Source organism: Palaemon carinicauda, chromosome 36 (genome assembly GCF_036898095.1).
Source record: "Palaemon carinicauda isolate YSFRI2023 chromosome 36, ASM3689809v2, whole genome shotgun sequence".
Lineage (NCBI taxonomy): Eukaryota > Metazoa > Arthropoda > Malacostraca > Decapoda > Palaemonidae > Palaemon > Palaemon carinicauda.
Window position 1 is genome coordinate 11,395,880 of NC_090760.1, and position 7,500 is coordinate 11,403,379.

Consider the following 7,500-nt stretch of genomic DNA (forward strand, 5'->3'; position numbering starts at 1 on the left):
TATATATACACATTAAACCACGAAAGTTTAAGAATAAAGACTTCATCGGAGTTACTAATTTCGTCTACTAATATCGGACTCATGGTAACGAAGATTGCCAAAATAAAGCAAAGTAAGATCATCGAATTCCTCGCATTGGGAAACATTATACAAGACGAAATTCCTGCTGAGTTGCTCAATGTCAACCAGGACCAGTCTCTTTGTTATTCCACTGCATTGATCCCTTGCTGTAAGGTACGTCTCGAGAGCGCCCTTAAGTGTGGCCAACCGAAATCGTCGAATAATGCAGAAAGCAATGATGCCTTTGGATAAAAGGGTTATGCACTTTTGAGAGCTAAATTTGCACAAGTGTACTCTTTATAGATTGGTTATGGGTCACGATAAGTAATCCTTCATGAAAAAAAAGCTTAAGTATGATAAGCAAAGGAGATAAAAAAAAATCTCTAGGTATGATAAACAAAGGAGATAAATGCTTAATGACTTGTGCAGGGAGAATATTGTTGCACCAAATTTTACCTTGCGAGTAATTACCGACTTCTTACCAAGACCCTAACTATGGAAAAGGCGTAACTTGCTGAACAAAATTAATATAAGTTCAAGTCAATGCCAACAATATCATGGTCACCTTGCATAAATGAATATATATATATATATATATATATATATATATATATATATATATATATATATATATATATATATATATATACACACCAATTATATACTGTATATATATACACATAATATATATATATAAACATATATATACTGTATATATATAAACATATATATACTGTATATATATATATATATATATATATATATATATATATATATATATATATATATATATATACATACATATATATATATATATATATATATATATATATATATATATATATATATATATATATATATATATTATATATAAATCTGCATGATATATACATAGCCTACAAGCATTCAAGAGGAAGATAATTATATAAAATACACAAAAACAGAAATAGACACACACATACATATATATACTGTTTCTGAGTGGGAATACTTAACATGATGAAAGGGTTTGTGTATCGCCAAGATCAGCAAAGCTGTACTTGTCAGGGCCAATTATAGCAGGATGGTTTACAAGTGAGCGATCACACAAAAATTGTCCACCATCACCAATCAAGCCAAATGCCAGCCATGAAAAAAGACATGCCTGAGGCATTTATTCTGAAATGAGCTAGAAACGGCTTCATTTGTCCCCATTGTTTATGATATATATATATATATATATATATATATATATATATATATATATATATACATACATATACATATAAATATATACATTATATATATATATATATATATATATATATATATATATATATATATATATATATATATATTTAGCCAAGGCCTTGGCTGAATATATTGTCACACGCTATTTAGTGACTTATAAGAATATATATATATATATATATATATATATATATATATATATATATATATATATATATATATATATATATATATATACACACACACACATTGATATATATATATATATATATATATATATAGATATACATATTGATATATATATATATATATATATATATATATATATATATATATATATATATATATATATATATATATATATATATATTATACATGTGAGTGAGTGAGTTTGTGCGTGTGTGTATGTATGTGTGCATGCTAGTTTATCAAGACTATTTGTTTTCACCTTTACAGAATAATTTCTTCTGAAGGATGTAATTAATGAGTCTGGGTACAACGAGGAACATGGGAAAATATACAAAGGGGATACATAGAATGATTTCCTTTAGATTAATAGAAATTTGGAGTAAAATAATTATAATTATTAAAAATAAACAATTGATAGAAGGTAATTCTGCATCTAGGTTTGATACAACTAGGCTTCTACAAGATGAGGACAGAGAAACATTCGCAATTGGATGTAGAAATCGATTAGTAGTCTTAAAAATTTTAAGAGACCAAAAGCAGACAATTTGTGTGATATTAAGCATACATATAAGTCACTTGGTAGTGAAGCTTTGGATCATTCAGTTACAAGGAGAAAACCACGGATATCAAATGATACTTGGGATACTATAAAAAGGAGACAAAGACAGAAATTGATTGTTGAAAGTTTCCTAGGAAGTTATAAAACCTACAAGGTAGAGCATGCTAAGTATTCTAGTATTGATAGTGAGATCAATAGAAAAGCCAAAAATTACTGGAGAGAATATTCAGACAGGAGAGCAGATGAGGCTAACAAAGCTATGAGTTCAGGGAGTGGCTATGGTTTAAGAATTACTCAAAAAAATATCAATGAAATCTCTACTGGGGTAAAGGAAAAGAAACATATACCCATCAAAAAGAGAGATGATTCTGTTGTAACAACAGAAGATGAAGAAAGGCAACGTTGGATGGAACACTTTAGTGAGGTCATGAATAGGACATATGAAGGGAATAATCTGATTGATATACCTGAAGGTGAGGAAGACCTTGATGTGCCCATGAATGAAATCAGTGTGTTTGAAGTCGAAGCTATCATTAAAAAACTCAAGAGATGGAAAGTCCCTGGATACGATGGAATAACTGCTGACAACAAAATAAGTCCAAAAAAACATGCGTGATATAATTCGTGAAATAGTAAAGGAAATATCAGGAATTCGAGGCAAAGTAAAGGAAATGTCTGAACTGAATTGAAGAGAAACTGTTAGTCAGTAGACTAACCGCCGAAAAAAAAAATTGTCTCTCAAGAGGCAATTATGCAGTCTAAATGCAAAACAAATACAATGATTGACCGAAGGATATGGATATCATATGAAATAAATATTAAAAGGAACACAAACCTGACCAAAGATTTAACTTTAGAAAATAAAAGACTTAGTTGATGCAAATTTACAAATTAAAGAGCTACATAGTGTTCATATGAAGATACTGAACAGGTTTGAAAAAAGAAATCTAACGATATAGAAATAACTATTCTTGCAACTGGTTAAGAGTTTGAAATTAAAAAAGAAATACTGTATCAAAGACGTGTCAAGTGCCAATCTTTAAATAAAAGTCAGTCTGTGGACACCATGAATGCTAAATATGCTTCATACGTCATAGTTATATTTCTGAATTTCACTAAGCTTTTTTTCTTCACCATTTTTCGATCAGCTTTACTTTCACGCTGATTAATGTTTTAGGCCTTCAGATACTAAGTGTTTAAAAATTGTTTGGATTGAATTGCATTTATGAATTGGGAACAGAACGCCCAGCACTGGGGCCTGGGGGGCCATTTAGCAACCATGTGCTACAGGAGGATAACCCACCAGATACAATATGAAGTAAAAGTTAAAAGAGGTTGGACAGTATGATGGAAGAAGGGAAATAGAAATGGAGGTACAGTAGAAAGTTAAAAAGTATATTTTTAGTATTTGAAGTTACTATCATGTTTCTCTTTAAAAACATACCCATTCTCACAAGAGATGGATATCTCGCCAAACACACTTCTTTTACATGTAGACTTTTACTCTTCCTAATGACTCCTGCATAGAGTTAATTAAAATTAAACCCTTTAAATTATATAGAAAAAAAAATGAATATGTCAATATTCGTATATTCATATGAAAGCTCTCCATCCCATGTTTATCCTCCTTTTAATTTGGAGCTGATGTCCAGGGGAAATAGTTAATGCATGTCTTATTCATTACCGATCTTTAGAGCTTCTATCAAACCTACATTTCTTGCCCCTGAAATTTTATCAAACATTACCTTAGTTTTATTCAAATTCATTTTCACTCCTGCATTTTTGCCTTCTCTATTCAAATCTTCCATCATCTCTTGCCATCCTCCCATGATTCACTAAACAGAACTATGTCACCTGCAGAAGTTGTTAATGTATTCCCCATTAATGTTAATTCATGAATTTTCACAAACTAAATTCTTAAAAACTTCTAGGCACGCTTCGAATAATTTAGGAGAGATGGGATCTCTCTGTATATACACGCATCCAGTCCTCGATCAGAAAGCACCATTTTATATATCTTTTTACCATTTCACGAGTGCCTGTCTAGTTGACCCCGCATGTACCTAGACCCCATGTTATACACATGCAGTTTTTTTATTCTCCAAGCACACCTTTCAATCAACTTCTTTATAACTACCACAGTCACCACAGCACGATGCCTTCCGCATAGGGTACAATATACCTCCTATGAGAGAACAACTATCACGTTATTTTTATTGTTATCTTTCTTACCTGATGCTCTACAAAACTAAAAACTACCTTTACTTGACTTTTCTTTATGATAAAAAGTGCGTAGTTTAAGGATACAATAAATACTACCGCAAACTTTCTTGCTCTTTCTTATATATTATAATATATATATATATATTATATATATATATATATATATATATATTATATATATATATATATATATATATATACTGTATATATATACATATATATATATATATATATATATATATATATATATATATATATATATATATATATACTGTATATATATACATTATATATATGTATATATATATATATATATATATATATATATATATATATATATATATATATACTGTATATATATACATTATATATATATGTATATATATATATATATATATATATATATATATATATATATATATATATATATATATATATATATATATATATATATAGCCTAGCGTAAAATTCATGCATCCTCAAATAAAAAGGATTTTAAGGATATTAATTGCAAGCGCTAAAATTACACAATTCACATAGAATTTTTCCAAAAATAAGACTACAGTTTTCTTTATCAGCAACACTTTTGAGAGTAGAAATCTTAACTTTTCACCTCTCTCTATCATCCAACCATTTTCCACAATAACTGTTCTGCGTAACTCTCGAAAAACATTCTCCTTCGTCAAAATATTTCTACCATCTTTCATCATGGCACCAATTTATTCCCACTTTGTACTTCATATGACCCTTCCATCACTCTATACTCATACCATCTGAAAAACTTCTCTCGAAAAGAAATATATATTTCGATCTTTCGTGTCCATATCTACGATATGCATGTTCCATGACCCAACTCCAATTATTTTTGTTCCCAGGTTACTTTTCTCTACCTTTGTTTCTGGTAATATTTGAATTTATATAATTGTCTTATGTTGATCTTTAATATTCTTCTGAAGATTTCGCATTTTAGTTATGTGAAATGTTGGAATTAACTTACAAGGGAACCAGTAATTTAGCTTGTTAAATATAGATACTAGTGTACGGAATCCGCAAAAAATAACGGTTAGCTATTTCCGAACCCGTCTCTCTTTCTTAACTAAAACACGTTAGTTTGGGCAATTTATGGGAGAATGCTGTTTTAAGAGTGGTTGGCAGACACCTACTCTTTATCATTATTATTATCATTACTTACTAAGCTACAACCCTAGTATGGAAAAGCAGGATGCTATGAGCCCGGGGACCCCAATAGGGAAAATAGCCCAGTGAGGAAAGGAAACAGAAAAAATAAAATATTCTAAGAAAAATAACCACACTAAAATAAATATTTTCTATATAAACTATAAAAACTTTAACAAAACAAGTGGAAGAGAAATAAGAGAATACCCTCAAGCAAGAGAACTCTTTATCATATAGGAGAAATTGTGTTATCCAAAATTACGTCACATGGAATATGACTGCATAGTTTAATTCTAATCCTTCCCCTCTTTCATAATAAACAGAACCCAAATTTTATTGTTTTATATATAATTTTATGTATATTTTAAATCACCTTATATCGTCGGCTCTTCCAGAGACATATAATAACTGTTTCCACTTTATTTTTTCGAATATATATATACAGTATATATGTGTATATATATATACACACACATATATATATAATATATATATATATATATATATATATATATATATATATATATATATATATATATATATATATATATATATATATATATATATATATTACACAAACTAACAGCAAATCTTCAAAAAAGTAAGAATTGTCCAACATATATTTTTTTGAGGTCTCAGGAGATAATATGTCACACAATATTTAACAGTTATATTTATAAATTTACGGCAATAGCATAAGAAACGATTCGCTAAGAACTAAATACTATTTGTTATACACACACACGCCTAGACGTATATATATATATATATATATATATATATATATATATATATATATATATATATATAGATATATATATATATATATATATATATATGTATATATATATATATATATATATATATATATATATATATATATATATATATGTATATATATAGATATATATATATGTATATATATAGATATATATATATATATATATATATATATATATATATATATATATATATATATATATATATATATATATATAATATTCAAATAACAACATTCTTGTATATTGCCTACAAAACACGTATGAATGGCCATAAACGTAGTATATATTTTTTTTTTTTTTTTAGGACAGGAAACGTTCAACAAGAAAATATAAAAGTACCATCACCAATCAAGAACCTGACTTGGAACATGAAAACGAAAAACCTAATAATTGATGGAAGCAGATGGAAGGGTGTGGGCAATAGCCCAAGAGACATACTATGAAGAATAATAATAAAAAAAAAAATCATTGCAGATTATCAGAAGAAATCATAAACAGAAACGGGAAATGAAGAAGTGTTTCTGGAACATTTTGAATGGAGAAAATTGAGGATAAAATTGATAAAATGCAATGGTTGGAACGACGGTACAAAACACCAATATCAAGATCGGGCAGGAAGAAAACTATTAATGAAACGAAAACAAATGATGATAAATTATAGAGAAGTAAAAGGAAAAAATAATGGAATGTAAGGTACATACATATAAATGTAGTGCCAAGTGAGTTTACAAATCTAACAGAGGATGGAAATTAAGTAAGGAAAAGGGAACTGATGAATTACTAAGAAATAGCAAAAGAAAAAAAAAAGAAAACTTTGTTAAAGAACTGACGATGGAAACTATAATGAACATAAGTGCCAAGATGAAATTTTAGGAATTAATGAATAACACATATAGACAAATATAAAGTTGCAAAATATTATTTTGTTGATGATCAATAAATTAATATCATCAATGTATTACCTGTAAAAAAAAAATCTTGGAAACATGGCGAGACAGAGAAATATATAATAAAAAGGAAGCCAGAAGAACAGACGAAAGTTGAAAGGTAACAAGAAAAACGTAATGAAACAGCGAAGGTGACAAGAAAACAAGACGAGAAAGCAGATATGTAGGGGAGAATTAGGAAGCTCATTAAACAAGGGAGAGGGGATATTAAAATAAAAGTTAATTACTCAGATAAAATACGAGAATAAGATCTTAGAAGGGTGAATACAAAGTTTAGCACAAACTATGAAAGGGACAGATATGAATATCATAAGTAGAGAAATAGAGTGAAGGG